Source organism: Cynocephalus volans, chromosome 5, assembly GCF_027409185.1.
Source record: "Cynocephalus volans isolate mCynVol1 chromosome 5, mCynVol1.pri, whole genome shotgun sequence".
NCBI classification, from domain to species: Eukaryota; Metazoa; Chordata; class Mammalia; order Dermoptera; family Cynocephalidae; genus Cynocephalus; species Cynocephalus volans.
This window is the reverse complement of record NC_084464.1, coordinates 49,629,307-49,650,353: the sequence shown is the minus strand read 5'-3', so window position 1 is coordinate 49,650,353 and position 21,047 is coordinate 49,629,307. Positions and strand designations below refer to the sequence as shown.

Here is a 21,047-nt window from a genome sequence, read left to right as displayed (position 1 = left end):
AGTTATCCCAGCACCACTTGCTGAAGATTCTATTATAGCATGTAGTATACTGTATTATAGTTACAGTACATTTATACCTTGCTTTTTTTAAAAAAAAGAACTTATGGCAGTTTGTTATATACTTAGGTGTTTATCTCTCTCTCCAAACTGTAAGTTTCTTGAGTAACTGTGTCATAGCCAGAGTATCTGGACAGAAGCGGGCACAGAATGTACTGACGCTCAATGTTTGCTAAATGATCTGAGTAGCATTTGAAGTGTGCTGTTATAAGTAAATGAAACTAATATAAAGTTGGGGGGGATTATCTAGGAATTAATGTGGAAATTATCCATTCAGTCTGATCTTTTCCTTTGATAGATGAGAAAACTAAAGCCTGGAATAGTTGAGTAATTTGCTCAAGGTTATCTACCTAGTTAATGGCCAGAACCAAGACTAGAATTTCAATATCCCATCAACCAGTCCAGAGGCCAATCCATTATACTGACCTGCCTTTCAGACCCCAGTGATTTGGTGTCTATCTCCACTACCATACCAACCTGCTATTGTTGGTCACCAATCACTTTTGTGTTGCAAAATCTAGTCAATGCTTTCTAGCCCTTGGTATACTTGACCTATAATGGTCTCTGACTCTGTTCACCCCTCTCCATCTTGTAATTCTTTCCTATCCTGGCTTCAGAGGCATTCCCCTCACCTAGTTCTCCTTTTATCTGTCTGGCCATTCGTCCTCAGACTTCTTTGTGGGCTTCTGATCATGTACCACCTCTTTGTAAAGTTAGTGCTACCTGGGGGTTCTATCCTTGGTCCTCATTACTTCTATATTTTCTCTGTGACTGATCTCATCCATGCCTAGGACTTAAATTACCAATTATAGGTTAATATCCTTCCAAACTATTATATTTCAATTCAACTTCTCTCCTCACTCATAGACCTAAGTAATTTGTTTATTGGACATTTCTCTCTGGATGTGGAGAAATCTCCATCAGGTCACAGTCATATTGCCATATCTTTGAGGGAGGTAATCAATTGTATCCTTTTCCAGATAAAGGAAACCAACTATCATCTTCATTACCACCTGTATTAGTTTTCTATTGCTATTTTAACAAATCACAATATGAATTTATTATCTTACCGTTCTAAAGGTCAGAAGTCCTAAAATTAAGGTGCTGGCAGGGGTGCGTTCCTTCTGGGGGATCTATGGAAGAATCCATTTCCTTGCCTTTTCCAGCTCCTACAAGGTGCCTGCATTCCTTAGATTCATCTTTATGGCCAACAGTGTAGCATTTTCAAATCTCTGACCTCTGCTTCCATCATCCCATCTCCTTCTCTAACTCTGACCCTGCTGCCTCCAGCCCAGCCAGACAATCCAGGATAATCTTGCCAGATCTATAACTTAATCACATCTGCAAAGTCCCTTTTGCCATGTAATGAAACATATTTACAGGTTCCAGAGGTTAGGATGTGGATATTTTGGGGGGCCATTATTCTATATGACACAACTGACAAAGTTGGTATCGGATATTACCTGTGGACAGAGAGCTTCCTAATACCAAACTCTGGAATTAAATAGGTTTACTTGCTTTGTAGCCCTGGACTAGGCACCCTCACCCCCACCCACAGGCCCTGCTTCTGGAGAAGGAGAGAACACCATGACAGTTCCCTGAAGGCAGCTCTCTTTTAATAGAAAAAGAAAGGGATGGACTTCACATGTCCAGTTTCTCCTTTTAAGTTCACCAATCAGAAAGTCATTCATTCAAAAAGGAGTGAGCTGGGGAAAGGTGCAGCAAGAAGCCGGGAATATAATACTAATGGATGTTACTCCATACTGAGGGAGACATTGAGAGTGCAGAATAAGTGTTTCTCCTAACAAACATATCCCTATTTGAACTCATCACACCTTGCACATCTGTTGTCCTAAGGAATGTTACCACCACTATCTCATAACTTAGATACCTATGGATAATCTAGACTACTCTTTCTTCCCATATTGTTAAATGTTACCATCTGCTCCAGCACCTATACTATTAACTTGGCCTACTCATTTATCCCCTACTTGGTGCTGTCAATTCTATCACCGTCACAGCACTCACATCTATCTCCTCTTCTACATTCCCACTGCCAGTGCCTTGGTAAAGGTTCTCATCACTTCTTGTCTGGAGTACTGCAATGGCCTCAAAACGGGTCTCCCTGCCTCCAATCCTTGCTCATCTTATCCATTTTCATGTTCTATCTCTATTCATGAAGCTTCTTGCAATTAAGTCCTTCCCAGTTGGTCTCCCCCAACCCTCTCACCCCGGTCCCCCAGCTTGCCTCAGAGCCAAGAAGAATTGATTCTCCGACATCAGCCAGGGTCAGATTTGCACCCAGATTTCTAGGACTCCAAAGTCCACGATCTTCCCTGCTCTTGCTCGTCTGCCTTCTCTTATGAGAGAGATAATTTAAAGTCGAATGGGCTTTATACTTTATACCTTTGCGTACATTATCTCGTTTTAGCCTCATAACTCTCCAAATGCTGGCAAGACGGGTATTGTTACACTCATTTGCGGAATGAGGAAACAGAGTCAGGCGAATACAAGTTTCGGCCCACCACAACCTGCTGCTAAATTAACGAGTGTCACTCAGCAGCCTAGACACTCAGCTCCTTGGAGAACCTTCCCGCACCTCGCAGAACTTGCCCACCGGGACCGTGCCAGTCTGGACGAGGCCACTGCTCTCCCCACCGTAGGCGCCCTGAACCTTTCCATCCGCAGCGACCTGCACCGGTGACGCCATATAGTGACGTGCGGTGACGAGACTCACCCGGAGCCAGGTGCCGGCAGAAGCCATACCCAGAAGCCCTCTGCTCCGGGAGGCGGAGGGTCCGGCGGATGGAGAAAAGTCGCAGTACGAGACTGAGGCAGCCCTGGGCCCTATTCCCGGAGACCCCGCCTGCCCGCGGTCGATCGGTTGCTATGTGACGCCAGCGCGCAGAGGCGCGTGCGCGGCCACGGAGGTGTGCGTGAGAGTGGAAGCGCGCCGCGGCGGCGGCGAGGACGGCGGCGACGGCAGCGGCCGAGGGGGCGGTGGCTACGAGGCGGGTGCGGAGCAGGCGGAAGAGGCGTCTGTGCCGGCGGCTAGGTCGCAGAGGAACATCGTTGGGGTGAGTAGCCGGGGCTTCACAGGGGAGGTGGGGCCTGGCTTCACCTGCTGCGCGGGCCCGGGGCACGGTAACGCGCGCCCCAACCGTACCCGTGCGCGCCGCTCCACGCCCCTCAGCCGCTTTTTCCGGGGGCGGGGAAGGAGCAGGGACGGGGGCTGACGAGGGCCAGTTCTTGGGCCCGGGAGCTCTGGGAAGCGGTAGCGAGGGCCCGGGGAAGACTCGTTGTCCTAGAAGGTGCAGTGGGAAGTAGGTGTCTGGGGGGCTTCGGGGTGGCTCTGCCAGGCTCCCAAACGGAGGAGTTCGAATCCGGACATCCCGGTTTCCCCGAGAAGCCTCGCATCCGGCTTGAGACAAGGTTGCCCGAGACCAAAAGAAAACGAAACTGGGGACCCCGGGGTTAGGGTGCGGAAAGTTTGGGATACTGGGGCCCTCATGGCCCCTGCCCTGGCTCCGAGTAGGAGACGGTTGTTATGGAGAGAGTTGTGAATCATTGCCTGTGTGCGGCGTCAGACACACCCACGACCTAGGGGAGGCGTCAGCATAGATGTTGCCTGGAGTTTCCAACCTCACATGTATGTGCACGTGCTTCTTTGGCATTTTATCACGTTGTTGCCACAGATTGTGAGGCCAAGTGGCTGATATCCATCCTCAGTTGCTACTTCCTTATAGACCAAATCTGCTGTTATATTTCCGAGAACTGTGTGTTCTTTTGTCATTACTAGGGCCAAGGAAGTATGGAAGCACTAGTTTTTGTTTTTCCTAAAAGTAGTACTGGGCAGAAAATACAGATTCCTTTCAATGTGTGAGCTGGAAAATGTTGATCAGAGAAGTCAGAATGTAAAGGTGTAGCAAAATCATCAGCCCAGATCTCTTAGTTTGCTGGACTACCTCATGGGTAGAAATGCGGTGGTTGTGGTCACCATCCTTGGGAGGTTTGGGCAAGAAACTAACTCCATAGTATCCACTCGGTTCTAAAATTCGGTGATTCAGTTTCAAAACTGAGGATTTGTAAAGTGTGTTACGTCTTGGAACCTTGCTCTGTAACAGAGTACTCAGAATTCAAGGTCACTTCCTCTCTGGACTACAGTAACTTTTAAGACAAAAATCATCTCTATTTTCTTCCTCACCATATCTCCAGCACCTAGAAAAGTGCTTACCACAGAGTAGGCACATAGATATTTGTCGTATATCACACTGTTCATAAGTGGCATATCTATGTGTAGAAAGCATTTAGTCCAGTCCTTCAAGTACTTAATAACACGTTCTCCCCTTTGCCCAGTATTATGCTAGATGTGTGAGGAGGATTGTGAGATTACAAATGACATGGAAGGCCTGAGTTTTTTCCTTGAAGAGCAAAGTTTAGGAAAAGAAAGCATATGTATATAAAAGAATTACGAGACTAAATGAGGTAGTGTGTAAACAAGTGCTATATGAGGACTATACTTTAAGTGCAGTAGAAATTTAGAAAAGACATCACGTGGACTGAGTTAGGGAACTCTTTGGAAGAGGTACAGCTTGAGCTGCTCTTTGAAAGAACTATAAAATTTGAATTAGAAAAGAGATAAGAAATAATGTGCTGAGAAAATAATGTGAATTTGGTCATTGGGGGATATGTTGAGGAGACACATGCCTAGTGACTGGAGCAGAAGGTCTCTGATAGGGGAATATTGGAAGGGAATGTTGGTTTAGCAGGTTGGGAAGGGAAAGTGTTAAGGACTAAGGCAGGCTTATCAGCATCCTGCTGATAACAAAATAGGGCCTGTGTAGAGTCTTAGACAAGACTGAGTATTATCCTTACTTAAAATTAAAGGATATTATGGTTGAACCAGGATCAGGTTGTTATATGGTTTTGATTTCAGTTACTAATTGGAATAAATGCCTCACTGATGTGCATGTATCTCAGGTAGTCAGCAGTGTGTCTTGGATTGAATGTCCCCCCAAAACTTAATCCCCACTGTAACTGTTGAGGGTGGGAAATCCTATTATGGTAATTGAAAGGTAGGGCCTTGAAGAAGTGATTAGATTGTAGGACCATGCCGTAGTGAATGGATTAATAATCGTGGTCAGGGACGTGGTTTGGAGGGCTTTAAAAGGAGAGTGAATGAGGAGGTTAGTCTCTCTGCTCTACCATTTCACAATGTGATACCCTGTGTCACTGTTGCCACCACCAAGACCCTTATCAGATGTGTTCCCTAGACTTTGGACTTCCTAGCCTCCGAAACTGTGAGCAATAAATTTTGTTTTCTTATAAATCACCTGGTTCTGAGTATTTTGTTATAAGCAACAGAAACGGACTAATACACAGTGCAAGTCTCAATTTCTAAAATCTGCCTAATGTGCTTGAGATGTTCTTTTGGAAATTTACTGAAATGATGTACCAAAAATAGTGATCCAGACACACTCAATGACACAGTTTTACTTGGGATTATCTCTTATAGTGGCCTGTGAGGTTTGTAGTTAACTGTTGCTTCTGTAAAAAATACAAATAATATTATTTGGGAAAGGTGTCTATCTGAAGAAAGATACTCAAAAATATTGACAAAGATTTGAGAATAATTAAAGACATTGCTGCTGAATGTTGAACCATTGGTCTTTTAATACACCTTTCGTTATGTGAAAATTATTTTGAGTGGTGTGTAAACCTGAAGTTAAATTGCTAACCCAGACATGTAAAGTTACAACAGCAAATGTTGCCTTATTTAACAACTCAGCAAATATTTATTGGATATTGGCTCTGGCTAGCCTCTCTGCTGGGTGCTGAGAAGACAAAGGTGACTAAGACACAGTACACTCCTGACATATTAGTGTTCATCAGAGGAGATAAACCACTAATCATTGTATGTTGTGATAAGTTAATCACTTTTGGAATGATAAAGTACTGGGAGAGCAGATCCCTTTGGCTGCGGAAAAAATTGATAGGGAAAACTTTGAGAAGAGGGTGCAACTTAGCCCTGAAAGTAGAATTTTGCCACATGTGAAAGGGAAAGAGAACATTCTAGGCAGAGGGGATAGCATTAAGCAGAGTTGCTGAAGATTAAGACTGAATGGTGTTTTGGGGAATATCTTAAGTTGTTTCTTGTAAGCTTCTTGCATGGCAGAAGTGATGAAACAGAAAAGGTATTTTTGGAGTCAAATTACGAGGGTGAGGTCTTCCACTCCATTCTAAAAAGTCTGCACTCCTCCCCCACCCCTCATACCCTCCTACCCCCAATTGAATTGGCAGTGAAGGGTCATGGAAGATAAACTAATCAGGTCAGAAAGTTATTTGACAGTTCATGTGTAGATTGCAGTAAAGAGGTAGGGAGACCAGTTAGGATGTAGGTGAGAGATGTTGGTAGCCTGAAGGAAGACAGGGGAATGAATAGATTGTGGAGACATTTTAGATGTTAAAATCTGTAAACTTCATGACCAGCTGGAGCTGAGGGAGAGGGAGAAGTCAAAGATGATATGTCTAGCTTGAGCAACTGGTTGATTATGGTGACATTAAATTAGAAAATACAGGAGGAGGAACAGGTTTGTAGTGGAGAGAAGAAAAAATGGCATGTTAATTTTAAGGTTCCTACGGAGAGTTTAAATAGATCCACCAGCTAATTGAAAATTCTATTTCCTAGTTTATGAGATAGTAAGGAACAATTGTAATGTGGTTGACTGCTAAGCCTATGGGAATACCATCCTTCTAAGAGGCACATTTTAGTATAGTAGTTAACTTTGTGGACTTTGGAGTTAGGAAGACTTTAGGTCAAATGTCTGTCAGGCCATTTATTGATTTGGTGCCCTTGGGCAAGTTATTTAACATCTCTAACTCTCAGCTTCTTAACCAGAATTAAAGAATTGTCGTGGAGTGTAAGTAAGGTAGTATGTGCACAGTGATTAGCACAATGCCTAGCTTATAAATGCTTAATAAACGGCAATCATTGCTATTATTATCTGCAGTAATATATAAAGAGACAGTAAGAGAAGTACTGACTACCCAGAAAAATGGAGAGTGAGAACTGGAAAGGACAGTGAATGGAACTTTTGGAAATCAACATTTAAGTCAGTGTTTAAACTTAGATCAGTTCTTAGTCCATTTTGTGTTGCTGTATCAGAAAACCAAAGACTGTGTAATTTACAAAAAGCCAAAATTTATTTCCTCACAGTTCTGGAGGCTGGGAAATCTAAAATCAAGGTGCTGGCAGCTGTTGAGGGCCTTCTTGCTGCATCATAACATGGCAGAAGGCATCACATGGGAAAGAGGAGAGTGAGGAGAGAGAGATAGAGAGAGAGCAAACTCATCTTTTTATAAGAAATCCATTCCTGGGATAACAGAACTAATCCACACATGAATGCAGAGCCTCCATGGTCTAATTACCTCTTAAAGGTCCCACCTCTTAACGCATTTAGGATTAAATTTCTGATACATGAACTTTGGCAGACACATTCAAACCATGGCCATATTCAAACTTGAGTGTGCATCAGAAATACCTGGAGGCCTTGGTATAACACAGATTTCTGGGTCCCACTTCCATAGTTTCTGATTCAGTAGGTTTGGACTGGAGCTTGAGAAGTTGCGTTTTGAACAAGTTCCCAGATAATGCAGATGCTGCTATTTCTGGGACCACACTTAGAGAACCACTGACTTAGAGGGTGGGTGGAAGAAGAGGAACAGGCATAGACACCAATAAAGAGGTGGAGCTTTATAGAGAACCAGGAGAGGGAAGAGTAGGGAGTTCAACAGCCACCAGACTGTGTAGGTCCACCAGTCTGATTTCCAGTTCCATAGATCTCATCTCATTCTTATTTTTGTTTTCTCCAGAATGTAGTATAATACATAGCAATGTTTGAATGAACCTTTGAAGTTGCTTGATACCGAGCTTGTGCATGATTGCATGTACTTCACACAGATTTCATTCATCCTCTTATATCTCTGCTTAGTCATGGGAAGGACAGTATTTCTAATATTAAACACACAAAATAACTACAGAAAATTTCAAATAGCTGATGTGTAGCTATGTGCATTTGACTTTGTGTTAGGTACCCTCTACCCTCTTTTTTTTTAAATGACAATCTGATTTGCAAAATAATTGTCAATAATATGTGCCAATATTCCAATTTGTGTCCTGTATTAGACACGTTGGAGTTTTTCTAAGGGAAGCAAATAATATACTTCCCATTCCTGGGAAGTTAACAATAAGATGGACGAAATGGGCAAAACCCAAAGAAAAGAAACAGGAAAAGGTATAATTACAGAGACATGGATGTAAAGGAATCTGAATCTAAGAACATATTCCTTATTCAGTGATATAATTTGGGTATTACATGTCATATACTGACTACTTTTGGCCTGTAGCACAGATTTTAGTCCTGTTCTCTGATAGGAAGTTATAAGGGAGTTCCACTATGTGAGGAAATCAAACAATATCTGTGAGAAGTTATAAACACATTTGTAAAGAGATTTCAGGAATTTAATTGGAGCTTCAGGAATAAGTTAGCTACTCACCATGTTTCCTAGGGTGCTTGTTCTATCTCATTTATTTTCTCAGCTAACATTCAGTAAGCATATACTAAGCACCAGAAATTGTGTGAAGTGCTGGGCATGGAGAAATGATAATTGCTCTTGGCACCTAGGACTGGCCATAGTTAGGAGGAATGAGTATGTACATGTGTATATTGTCAGGGGGAAGATGCCTGACTTTTATAATCTTAAGATTATATTGATATGAACAGACATCGAGGACATAAAATTAAATTCATTCAGCCTTGTGTATGCAAGAGGCCGTTAAGAGTATAGAGGTGTATAGATTTTTTTTTCAGCAATCAAATTTGTAATTTGATAGAAGGTAAAGAACATATTAGGAGTTTTACAAAGAATATGAGAAGTTCTATATACATATTGATTATAGACTAGGTACTTAAACTGCATGCTTAAGGGAGCTGGACAATTAGAGGCTCCAGTGCTGATTTTCCTATACATGCTATATTTGACCCAAAATTTTTTTAGTTGACTGAAAGGAGATTTTACATAAACATTCAGATTTCCCACTTCTTTATGTATAGGTGCAAAGTCTTCTAGAAGAGGAACTGTACTTTTTGAAGCTAACGGCAAGCTAATTCAGAACTCTGTTTTTTATATCCCTTAAAACCTCATCCCAAACAATGTGGGCTGTATACTTAAGATTTCCCAGCTAATCTCCCTTCTTCCTATCTCGCTTATTCCCTCCACTCAAGTATTTAATTTTTAACCTATTTATAAAATAAATAAATTCTGTTTATGGTTTAATATAGTTATTCTGATTTGATTCATTCCTTGCAGTTTGACTGACTCTTTTCAGCCCTATTTTATCCATTCCTGGAAATATAGACTGTAATTATCTTTGTAAATAATAGTCAATTTTAGCTAATTTTACAATAAATATTTCTATAAAATTATGGTTCTGCAAATGGAATAATATTAAACCCTGTATTACTGTAGTTACCTATTTTTATGTAACATATTATCCTAAAATTTAGCTGCTTAAAACAACAAACATTTTTTATCTCACATTTTCTGTGGTTCAGGAATTCAGGAGCAGCTTAGCTGGATGGTTCTGATGAGCTTCAGTCACGCTTTTAACCAGCAGTGCAGTAGTCTGGGGCCAGAGGATCTGCTTGCAAGACGGTGCACTCACATGGCTATTGGCAGGAAGTGTCAGATCTTTTATAGGGCTGCTTGACTGACCTTACGACATGTCACCCAGCTTCATCCAGAACAAGTAATGCAGGGGAGGGCAAGGAGGAAACTATATGCCTTTGATGTCCTATTTTGAATATACACACTTTCATTTCTACTATATTCCATTTTTTATAAGTAAGTCACTAAGTCCAGTTCACACTCAAGGGAAGGCATTTTAGGCTCCCCCTGTTTGGGGAGGGTGTCAAAGAATTTGTGGACATAGTTGAAAACAGCTGTAAATCCTTTTTCATATGAAGCCATTTCCTCAGCTGAAATTGATTGTTTCTCTTCCAGCACCTGCTGTGATTTTTGAGTTGATTTTCTGTTGTTGTTTTGGTGGCTGGCTAGTACAGGGATCGAACGCTGGACCTTGGTATTATCAGTACCATGCTCTAACTAGCTGAGCTAACTGACCAGCCCCTCTTACTTGAATATTCACAGTATTTTCTGGAAATGCTCTGAAGAAAAGGTAGTGGTTTTTAAAATTTAAAGAAAGTTTTCATAAATTATAGAGTTGTAGATTCCTTGAAGTTTTGTATCTATCATATTAGCTTTAGTACTAATGCAGCCTGAGTGCTTTCATTTTTATCCTATTGTATACATTTATTCTTATATAATTTCATTTACACTTAGTAGTTTTAGCAATTACTCTGAAATAGAACCAGACATTTCTAGGTAAGTTAATTCTTCTTTCAAGCTTTTAGAAGGAAAATGTTTGCTCCACCAATGTCTGAAATCACACATTTCAGTTTTCATTTGGCAGAGCAACTTTGGATTACATGGCTTAATTGAATCTGATATTAAATATTTGGGTACTTTACAAACTTTTCTCCTTGAGTAAGGTCCTAACTGGATTCATTTTATTCCAAATCCTACTCTTCAGAAGGTGTATATAGAACATAATTAGTTTAGTCAGGGATACTTTTTCTGAATGCATCACAATCAATTAGGTTTATGGTTTGATGGTTTATGTCTTTAGGTGTTAACCAGATCTTAACTTCTACCTCTACCCTAACAAGTATCAACAACTTTTTATCTTAACCTAATTTCAGACATACAGAAAAGTTGCAAGTATAGTGCAAAGAATTCTCATAAAATATTCACCACATCTCCCAAATGTTAACATTTTACCACATTTGTCTTATCCTTTCTCTCTCCTTTTTTTCCTGAACTGTTTCAAGAGTGGGTTGCAGGTATAAAGCCCTATCCTTCAGTGTGCCTTTCCTAAAAACAAGGATACTCTGTTACTAACCATTTTACCTCCCTTGTGGTAAGAATTCACCTAACTCAGGTGGAATTGGGGAGGAGATGCCCAGCAGCTTCCCTTTTATCCATGTAAACATGTGTTGACCTCTTGCTAGGTTGTATTTGGTGCTGTGGGTACAAAGGAGAATAATTTATGGTCCCTGCCTACAAAGAATTTGTAATCTAGTGGGAGTGTAGATTTAAAGGTAGGTGTTTGTAATGTAAAGTGGTAAGAGCTATGGTAGAAATATATCAAGAATTTGGATCCCCATACAGGCCAGCTACAAAAAAAAAAAAAAAAGGAAATATATCAAGAATACTTTTAGCTTAGAATTTATGTACCATGAATACTTCCAGGTCTCTAATACTTCTGAGGAGTATGAGAATGAGTATTAGAATTAGCTGTCTAATACTTCTGATGTTCAGGGAAGGATTCTTGGTGATGGTGACACCTCACTAAGCCTAAAGAATAAAGCCTTGCCTATGCAGGGGGTGAAGGGAATATTTATTGTAGGCAGAGAGGTGGCAACATATGTAAAGGTAAGTAACCATTAGTAGTTCGGTGTTGCTGGAGCAGAAAGTGAGAGGCAGGGACTACTCAGAGGAAAGGCTAGAGTGGTAAGCAGGGGTCAACAAGGGCCACGTGTGCCCTGTTGATGCATCTGTATACCAGCTGAATAATACAGTCATCAATAACTACTGTTTGTTAAGCACTTACTATATGTCAGGAATTGTATTAAGTGCTTTGTAGGTATTTTCTCATTTAATCCCCTGGGAAAATATGGAGGTGCAGAGAAGTTGAGTAACTTGTTCAAGGCCATGTCTAATGAATGTAGAGAGGGGATTCCAAAGTGGAGAGGTCTGTCTGACTCCAGAGCCTTTTAATTGGAGAATAATTAGAAAAGTGTTAAGCAGAGGAATAGCATGATTATATCTTCATTTTGGATTGATTATTCTTCAGGCAAAGTGGAGATGGAATTGAGGGGGACAAAATGGGAGGCAGGGAGATAGTTGGGAAGCTGAGGTGTCCAGGTGAGAGGTGACTGAGACCTGAACTGGAATAGAAGTTATTTGACAGGCATAGAAGTGATAAATTAGAGGAATGTTTAGGAGGTGAAATCAGAAGGTCTAACTGATTAGATATGGTGGGATTAGGTAGAAGATGGAGTCAAGGGAGACTTATAGGTTTTTAGCATGAATTACTGTGATATGACATCACATATTAAGATAAAGGACACTGGAGGAAGATATACATTAAGAGAAGATTAGTTTGGTGTTGAGTAGTTGATCTGAGGTACCAGTGGGGACAAACATTGGAATAATATTGCAGTCATATGAATCTGTACATATGAATCTGAAATTCAGAGGAGAAGTCTTGGTTACAGATAGAGATTTAGAAGTTATTAGGTGACAGTTGAAAACAGGATAGATAAATAAACTCACCTGGAAGGCATAACCCTGGGGAACATGACTCTTAAGGAGACAGTAGTAAAAGAAGATACAGTTAAAAGGAGAACCAGAAGAAGGATGTATCACAGAGGCCAAGGAAGTAGAGAGTTTCAAGAAGAGCATGTTCAGTAGTATCACATGCTGTGGAGAGATCCAGGAAAGTAAAGACAGAAAAGTGATTCTTGGGTATTCAAATTAGTAAGTCATCAATGACCTTGGTGATAGCAATGTTAGTGGAGTGGTGGGCTGACTGTGAGACTTGAATTGATTCAAGAATGAATTGAGGTTGGAAAGAGGAGGCCCACACTTAGATAATCTTATAAAAAGTTTGAATAAAAACTGGAAAAAGAATTAGAAAGTATGTGTAGAGCACAGGGTTGAACAGTTGGCTCTAAACTCTGCATACTTTCAACTGTGTGGAAGTAGGTTTGGCCTTTGTCCAACAAGTTCAAAGTTCTTGAAACTTTTGAGGAGTACAGACTTAACTCTTGAGAGTTGGGGCTAGGTGCTTCCTCTGTAGCCTCTAGGTAGGTCTTTCTATTCCTGAATGGAGTATAATTAGCTCTAATTTGTTGTCAATGCAATATACATGTCAGAAAATCATTACCAAAGTGCATCACCATAAATTATATTTTGGCAAAAAACAAATGAACGGGGAACAACAACAACAACAGCAAAAAGTGGTGGAGATTGGTAGAAGCAGCCCTAGGAAGGAAAATGATAGTATGCAGTAACTGTTACATGTCAGGCACTGTACTGTGTCCTTTGTGGTTTTTTTTTTAAAATTTATTAATTGAATCAAAATTGATTATACATATTTTTGGGGTTGAACATTGAGATATGTTGATCAAATCAATATTACTAGCATATATATTGTTACAAATCATAATTATTCTTTATGCCCCTTGTCCAGTCTCTCCCCCTCCCCCCTTTCTCTCCCCTCCAGCCTCTAATTACTCTAGATTTCTTCTCTCCTTCTGAAGGAGTAACGGTTATTTTGTTGATTTGTTGCCTAGATGATCTGTCCAATGCTGAGAGGTGTGTTCAGGTCCCCCAGTATTATCATAGAGCAGATGCTTCTTCTGTCACTCTGAAATGGGCTTTGTGGAGAGAGACATTCTCTTCTTTTCTTTGTCTCTGCTGGTGACTCTCGTGTCAGTGCACTCCACTGGTTGGCAGACCATCTGCATGGTGATTGTGGCGTCTAACCACTTTTATGGCAGCCATGATTATTGTGGTGGCTGTGGTGGGCCACCAAAAGGAGGTGATGTTTTTGCCATGCTCCTTGGCGCTGGTGGTGTGCCTGATTGTGGGGTATGTCTGGTCCCCTTCTCCATGCCTCTGGTCCCTGGGCGGGCCCTGAGGTGCCGGCTCCATGTGCCTGGTTGTGGGAGGAGGGTCTCATCCCCTTCTCCATGCCTTGGGTCACCAGGCAGGCCACAAGGTGCTGGTGGCACAGTGTGCCTGGTTGAGGGATGGAGGTCTGGTCCCTTTCTCCATGCCCCGGGTCCCAGGGTGGGGCTTGAGGTGCTGGTGTGGCGTGCCTGGTTGTGGGAGAGAGGTCTGGTCCTCTTCTCCATGCCCTAGGTCCCTGGGCAGGCTCCAAGGTGATGGTGTGGTGTGCCTGGTTGGGAGGAGGGTCCAGTCCCCAGCTCCATGCCTCAGGTCATTGGGTGGACCCAAGGCACTGGCATGGTGTGCCTGGTTGTAGGAGGATGGTCTGGTCCCCTTTTCCATGCCCTTGGTCACTGGGCAGGCTCAGAGGTGCTGGCATGGTATGCCTGGTTTTGGGAGGAGGGTCCAGTCCCCAGCTCTGTGCCTCGGGTCATTGGGTGGACCCAAGGCGCTGGCATGGTGGGCCTGGTTGTGGGAGGGGGGTCTGGCCCTCTTCTCCGTGCCTCAGGTCCCTGAGTGGGCCCCAAGGTGCTAGCACAGTGTACCTGGTTGTGAGAGGGGGGTCTGGTCCCCTTCTCCATGCCTCGGGTCCCCGGGCAGGCCCCAAGGCGCTGGCATATTTTGTGTGAAAGTGGGAGTGGGGTCTGGTCCCTGGATGCAAGCCTCCGGTTCCCAGGCAGGCCCCAAGTGCTGGAGGTTTGCCTGGGCCGGAACTAATTTTTTGTCCTTTGCTTCTAAAATGGGGGAACTTCCTGTGGGAACCAGTACTTGATCTCTATGGTTGAGCTAAATTGCTGCTTTGCTGCTGTTTCCCTAGGGAAGGCTTTTTGTGCAGCTCAAAGTTTAATGGTTGGTCTTATAGGTACTTCTGGCTCTCCAGAGACCAGGTGGATGTGTGTTCTGTGGAATCTCTGATCTGAGCCTGAGTTTTTTCATCAGATTGCATGCCATGAAATTCTGCATTCCTGACTATTCTCCTGTGAGTGGTCCTGTGCTGATTTGGGGGCAGATCGGCTGTCCTTGCTGTGTCCCAGTGTTCTCCCGGTGGGCCCATCTTCCCCACTGCCCGTGCTCCAAACACTTCCCATGGGATGGGCCCTGCGCCTGATCCTTTGTGATGACTCACCGGCCTCTGAATGGCTCCCTTTTTTCAGTTGTGGCTCCTTGCTCTTGTGTGGGTCCATGGGAACCATATTAGTGGTCTTGCTGTCCTGGGGGCCACTAAGGCCCTCTTCTCCCCTGCTGCCTCCAAGTAACTCCATCTGAAGGGCACAGCTGTGCCTTCTGCTGGATCCTGCTCCATGCACTCACAAGTTCCAGCCTTAAAGCAGCCGTGGACTGAAATGCTCCAAGCAGCTTTTTCTTTCTCTCATCATGGTTACTCCTGCCTTCATGAACTGTGTAGGTCTCTCCTCCTCTTCTCCTGAGTTCCAGTGGCCCCACCTTGGCTGATATTATATTTTTATAGTTGTAAATTTGTTGATTTGTGGGAGAGAGTGATGCTGGGAATCGTCTATTCTGCCATCTTGACCAGACCCTCCTTTGTGTGTTTTATATTATTTTATTTTATCCTCATAGCCACCCTATGAGGGCAGTAGGTTATTCCCATTTTCTAAATGAGGAAGTTGAGAGCCTGTAGCTTTATCTTTCCTGATCATATCCCAGGTTCTGCCACTGAATGGCTGTAAGCTTGGACAAGTCTCTCAGTTTTCTCATCTGTAAAGGACCCTGGTTGTGATCCTGAAGTTTTTTTCCAGCTATGGGTTCTAGGAATCTGTGAATATTTACTAATAGTGTTCTTATTTGGGCACGAAAAAAGGCTATTCAGAGAATTTCCCCCCTCTCAGTGAGTTAATAACTTAATAGTAACACTGTCAGGTTGTCCAGACTAAATAATTTATTTTCCCCTCACAAAGTGAGTACCCATTATCTATGTGGCCTTATAAGGCTACTATAAAATATATCAAGCAAATAGGCTTGGTGACAGGCTCTCCATTAATTGTTACTGGCCCTGAGCACTTCGGCAAATAGCTACCTGCAAGATTGTATGATGATTTTAAAGTGTGTTATAGGTTAAGTGCTAAGTATTTTTATTAATTTAGGAAGTACTTTGGCATGTGACCTTTAAAAATCACATAATAATATCATAAATCTTAAGGCAACAAAACATTTACTATAGCCAACTTCACAGCTGGGGTGAAACATTTTATAGCATGTATAATGAGCCACTAGATGATGGTGATTCTCTGTTCACATCTGAAAAACGGGAGTTGGGAAATGAATTAGAAGCTTTAAAGGTCTATTTAATTGTGAAAATTAATTTCAAGAGATAGTGTCATGTGCCCAGTGAGTACTTAATAATTGAGGAGGAGAAGGAAAAAAGGAAAATTATGAGGCTTTCAAACCTCAAGCCCATTTTGGAAAAAGGTTATAATAAAACTATAATGCTAATGTGACTATCAAAAACATACTTTACAGCATGATATAAAAAGAAACAAAATTAGCACATACTATACATTTAAGAAAAAATATTCTCCCAAATTGGAGACTTTGTATTCTAGGTACACTAATCCTGGAAAGCAGAGGTTCTCATTGCGCATGGCCCATTACCGAAACCTCCCTCCCTCTCCCCCCTCCCTCCCAACAATGTCCTTTCTGTTTCCTTGTCATATCAACTTCAAGAAATTATAGTTATTATGTCTCCCCCCCCCCCCGGTTTCTGGGTGTGTGTGTGTGTGTGTGTGTGTGTGTGTGTGTGTGTGTGAATTTATTTATTTATTTTTAGCTCTGACCAATAAGTGAGAACATGTGGTATTTCTCTTTCTGTGCCTGACTTGTTTCACTTAATATAATTCTCTCAAGGTCCATCCATGTTGTTGCAAATGGCAGTATTTCATTCGTTTTTATAGCTGAGTAGTATTCCATTGTGTAGATATACCACGTTTTCCATATCCACTCATCCGATGATGGGCATTTGGGCTGGTTCCAACTCTTGGCTATTGTAAAGAGTGCTGCGATGAACATTGGGGAACAGGTACACCTTCGACTTGATGATTTCCATTCCTCTGGGTATATTCCCAGCAGTGGGATAGCTGGATCATATGGCAGATCTATCTGCAATTCTTTGAGGAACCTCCATACCATTTTCCATAGAGGCTGCATCATTTTGCAGTCCTACCAACAATGTATGAGAGTTCCTTTTTCTCTGCAACCTTGTCAGCATTTATCATTCACAGTCTTTTGGATATTAGCCATACTAACTGGGTTGAAATGGTATCTCAATGTGGTTTTGATTTGCATTTCCCGGATGCTGAGTGATGTTGAGCATTTTTACATATGTCTGTTGGCCATTCATATATCTTCCTTTGAGAAATGCCTTTTTAGCTCTTTTGCCCATTATTTAATTGGGTTATTTGTTTTTTTGTTGTAAAGTTGTTTGAGTACCTTGTATATTCTGGATATTAATCCTTTGTCAGATGTATATTTTGCAAATATTTTCTCCTACTCTGTTGGTTGTCTTTTAACTCTGTTAATTGTTTCTTTTGCTGTGCAGAAGCTTTTTAGTTTGATATAATCCCATTTGTTTATTTTTCCTTTGGTTGCCCATGCTTTTGGGGTCGTATTCATGAAGTCTGTGCCCAGTCCTACTTTCTGAAGTGTTTCTCCTATGTTTTCTTTAAGAAGTTTTATTGTTTCAGGGTGTATATTTAATTCTTTAATCCATTTTGAGTTGATTTTAGTATATGGTGAGAGGTATGTGTCTAGTTTTATTCTCCTGCATATTGATATCCAGTTATCCCAGCACCATTTGCTGAAGGGGCAGTCTCTTCCCCAGTGTACAGGCTTGGTTCCTTTGTCAAAGATCAGATGGCTGTAGGTGTATGGGTTGATTTCTGGATTCTCTATTCTATTCCAGTGATCAGTGTGTCTGTTTATATGCCAGTATCATACTGTTTTGGTTATTATAGCTTTGTAGTATAGTTTAAATTCAGGTAGTGTTATGCCTCCAGCTTTATTTTTTTCACTCATCATTGCTTTGGCTATGTGTGGTCTTTTGTTATTCCATATAAATGTCTAGATAGTTCTTTCCATTTCTGAGAAAAATGTCATTGGAATTTTGATGGGGATTGCATTGAATTTGTATATCACTTTGGGTAGTATGGACATTTTCACTATGTTGATTCTTCCAATCCAAGAGCATGGGATATCGTCCATGTTCTTGTGTCCTCTTTAATTTCTCAGCAGTAGTTTGTAGTTCTCATTATAGAGATTTTTCACATCCTTGGTTAACTCAGTTCCTAAGTATTTTATTTTTTTAGTGGCTATTGTAAATGGGCAAGCTTTCTTTCTGCATGTTCAGTATTGGAGAATAGAAATGCTACTGATTTTTGTGTGTTGATTTTGTATCCTGCAACTTTGCTGAAATCATTTATCAACTCCAAGAGTTTTTTTGTAGAGGTTTTAGGCTGTTCGATATATAGGATCATGTCATCTGCAACGAGGGACAGATTGACTTCATCTTTTCCAATCTGGATGCCCTTTATTTCCTTCTCCTCTCTGATTGCTCTGGCTAGTAATTCCAACACTGTATTGAATAGGAGTGGTAAGAGTGGGCATCCTTGTGTAGTTCCTGTTCTTAAAGGAAAAGCTTTCGGCTTTTCCCCATTCAGGATGATATTGGCAGTGGGTTTATCGTATATGGCTTTAATTATGTTGGCATACTTTCCATCTATACCTAACTTCTAGAGGGTCGTTGTCATGAATGAGTGTTGAATTTTATCAAATGCTTTTTCAGCATCTATAGAGATGATCATATGGTCCTTGTGTTTGATTTTATTGAAGTGGTATATCACATTTATTGTTTTGCATATGTTGAACCAACCTGGCATCCCTGGGATGAATCCCACTTGATTGTGGTGTATAATTTTGTGTATGTGTTGCTGTATTCTGTTAGCTAGTATTTTATTGAGGATTTTTTATCTGTATTCATCAAGGATATTGGCCCATAGTTTTCTTTTTTGATTATATCTTTACTTGGTTTTGGTATCAGGTTGATATTTGCTTCATAGAATGAGTTTGGGAGAATTGCTTCTGTTTCCATCTTTTGGAATAGTTTATAGAGAATTGCTGTCAATTCCTCTTTGAATGTTTGGTAAAATTCTGCTGTGAATCCATCTGGCCTAGGCTTTTCTTTGTTGGGAGCCTTCTGCTAGCAGCTTCAATCTCTTTTATTGTTATTAGTCTGTACAGATTTCCTACATCTTCTTGGCTCAGTTTTCGTAGCTTGTGTGTGTCCAGAAATTTATCCATTGCCTACAGATTTTCAGATTTGTTTGTATATAGTTGTTTATAGTAGTCTCCAATGATTCCTTGTATTTCAAAGTTATCAGTTGTAATATCACCTTTTTCATTTCTAATTTTTGTTATTTGGGTTTTCTCTCTTCTTTTTCTAGTTAGCTGTGCTAATGATTTGTCAATTTTATTTATCTTTTCAAAAAACCAACTTTTTGATTCATTGATCTTTTGTATTGTTTTTTGGGTTTCAATTTCATTCAGTTCTGCTCTGATCTTAATGATTTCTTTCCGTTTGCTTACTTTGGGTTTGGATTGTTCTTGTTTTTCTAGATCTTTAAGGTGAAGTGTTAGGTTGTTCACTTGCCATCTTTCCATTCTTCTGAAGTGAGCATTTAATGCAATAAATTTCCCCCTTAATACTGCTCGTGCAGTATTCCACAGATTTTGGTATGATGTATCTTTTTTTTCATTAGTTCCAAGAAATTTTTTTATTTCCTGTTTGATTTCTTTTTGGACCCATATGTCATTAAGTAGAATGCTGTTTAAGTTCCACGTGTGTGTATAGTTTCCAGAATTTTGTTTGTTTTGGATTTCTAATTTTAATCCATTGTGGTCTGAAAAAATACATGGGATAATTCCAATTTTTTTGAATTTGTTGAGACTTGATTTGTGACCTAATATGTGATCTGTCCTGGAGAATGATCCATGTGCTGATGAGAAGAATGAATATTCTGAGGTTGTTGGATGGAATGTTCTGTAGATATCTGCCAAGTCCAATTGGTCTAGCGTATTGTTTAGATCTTATGTTTCTCTGCTGATTCTTTGCCTAGATGATCTGTCCAGTATTGACAGTGGGGTGTTCAGGTCCCCTGCTATTATGGTATTAGTGTCTATTTCCTTCTTTAGGTCTAATAGAGTTTGTTTTATAAATCTGACTGCTCCAACATTGGGTGCGTACATATTTATGATTGTTATGTCTTCTTGATGGATCAGTCCTTTTATCATTACGTAGTGTCCCTCATTGTCTCTTTTTATGGTTTTTAATTTAAAGTCTATTTTGTCAGATATAAGAATAGTTATTCCAGCTCGTTTTTCTTTTCTGTTTGCATGGTAAATCTTTTTCCATCCTTTCACTCTTAGTCTATGTGAGTCTTTATGAGTGAGGTGGGTCTCTTGAAGGCAGCATGTAGTTGGGTCCTCCTTTTTAATCCAGTCAGCCAGTCTTTGTCTTTTGATTGGGGAATTTAATCCTTTTACATTAAGAGTTGTTATTGAAAAGTGTTGATTTACTCCTAGCATTTTATTGATTTTTGTTTGGATGTCTTAAGTGTCTTATGTTCCTTTCTTTCTGATTTGCTGTTTGTCTTCTGTATTTGTTGGCTTCTTGGGTTGTAGATAAATTTTATTTTTCTTCATTGTTGGCATTTTTGTTTTACTAGTGGGTTTTGATTTTTCTTGAGTTTTTATCCAGTGGTAGTTATTTTTCAGGTACCAAACCCAGTACTCCCTTGAGAATTTCTTATAAGGGTGGTCATGTGGTAGTGAACTCCCACAGTTTATGTTTGTCTGAGAAATATACTATTTGCCCTTCATTTTGGAAGGATAGCCTTGCAGGGTAGAGTATTCTTGGCTGACAATCTCTGTCTTTTAGTATTTTGAATATATCATCCCATTCCTTTCTGGTTTTTAGGTTTTGTGATGAAAAGTCTGATGTTAGCCTGATTGGGGCTCCCTTATAGGTGATTTGACGCTTGTCTCTTGCACCTTTTAAGATTCTCTCTTTGTCTTTGAGTTTTGCCAATTTGACTATAACATGTTTTGGAGAAGGCCTTTTTGGG

General features: G+C 40.8%; 1 protein-coding gene across 3 annotated transcripts in view; it reads left to right on the top strand.

Annotated features, from left to right (window-relative positions):
* The first annotated feature begins 2,846 nt into the window (after positions 1-2,846).
* The window catches only part of BTBD9 (BTB domain containing 9), a 419,154-nt gene continuing 400,953 nt past the window's right edge, over positions 2,847-21,047 (top strand). For all 3 annotated transcript variants that reach the window (XM_063096891.1, XM_063096890.1, XM_063096889.1), the window contains exon 1: positions 2,847-3,134. The gene's annotated coding sequence lies outside the window, so the exon portion shown is untranslated. The remainder of the gene's footprint in view (positions 3,135-21,047) is intronic.